The sequence below is a fragment of the Sinocyclocheilus anshuiensis genome, unplaced genomic scaffold (assembly GCF_001515605.1).
Source record: "Sinocyclocheilus anshuiensis isolate Anshui unplaced genomic scaffold, SAMN03320099.WGS_v1.1 scaffold1604, whole genome shotgun sequence".
Classification (NCBI taxonomy): Eukaryota; Metazoa; Chordata; class Actinopteri; order Cypriniformes; family Cyprinidae; genus Sinocyclocheilus; species Sinocyclocheilus anshuiensis.
The window spans coordinates 431,439-432,465 of record NW_015555841.1 but is presented as its reverse complement, the minus strand read 5'-3'; the positions used below and the strand labels follow the sequence as shown (position 1 = coordinate 432,465).

The 1,027-nt window shown below is 37.1% G+C and overlaps 2 protein-coding genes across 3 annotated transcripts in view; one reads left to right on the top strand and one right to left on the bottom strand.

Moving 5' to 3' along the window:
* The window catches only part of LOC107675510 (astrotactin-2-like), a 541,421-nt gene that overhangs the window by 117,568 nt on the left and 422,826 nt on the right, over positions 1-1,027 (bottom strand). The window lies entirely within an intron of this gene.
* Positions 1-1,027, top strand: part of LOC107675509 (E3 ubiquitin-protein ligase TRIM32-like) — a 7,478-nt gene that overhangs the window by 2,526 nt on the left and 3,925 nt on the right. The window contains exon 1 of one of the 2 annotated variants that reach the window (XM_016469892.1): positions 279-338. The exons of the other annotated variant lie outside the window; for it this stretch is intronic. The gene's annotated coding sequence lies outside the window, so the exon portion shown is untranslated. Of the gene's footprint in view, positions 1-278; positions 339-1,027 lie in introns of those variants that run through there. 2 annotated transcript variants of the gene reach the window in all.

Genomic DNA, 1,027 nt, shown 5'->3' with positions numbered 1-1,027 from the left:
TCTCTGACTAGTTCTTGCTATAATATAATATAATATAATATAATATAATATAATATAATATAATATAATATATGTTATATATAAACCACTGGAATAGCTTTGCGCATCACGCATGACAACAGCGGCCGCTCGTCTGATTCGTTCGTTCCAGCGCACATCAGTGAACAGACACGGAACGCGACCGCTTCCGCCGCAGCCAACGAAATCTCACCGGGGGGCGGGATTTACACAAACAATCACCCGCCGTTATGACGTCACCTCCGCAGTGTCGTGCGCACCCGCTGACATGAGAGACGCGCGCCTCGTCACATCAAGGAAAAGTTACTGTTGAACTGAAGGTAGGAAATCATGTAACAACCAATATAAGGAAACATGCATGCATGTTTTTTAGCATGTACTTATGACCGTGCTTTCATTTTGGATGCCGTGGATGCATTAGATAAGAATGACGTGGCTCAGATCGCAGTGTTTTCAAGCTCTGGGCCTGTAAATCAGCTGATTAGATATATAACAACATACAATCAGACTGTATATGATGAGCTTCATTAGTGGGACTGTAAGTAATACATGCATTGAACTGATACAAGAAATGCCAATGCGTGATCCAAAAACATGATGGCGAGTTTGTAGTTAGCCATCTGGCTACCAAAACAAACACAAGACAGGCTGTTGGTGCCTTTTTTTTTTTGTATTTTTTTTTTTAAGTTAAATAGTTCTAAGCTCATAAATGCCATATCATTTTTGTGTGTGTGATCATGAGGTGAAAATGCATAAGTAGGTGTGGTAGGACAGCCACTAAATACAGGATCAGCATTAATGAATGCCATCAGACTGCTTTTATAATGAGGTGATATTTTCCCTTGGTTTTCTTTTCTGGGCTGTACTAATATCCATGTTAAAGAATAATGAATAATATAATTATTATTATTAAGAATAACTTTATTTTGTAATTTTGCTTAAATGTTGTGTAAGAGCAATTTTATTTATAATTTGAGTGCATTTTATTTGGCATTATTAAATTATATCA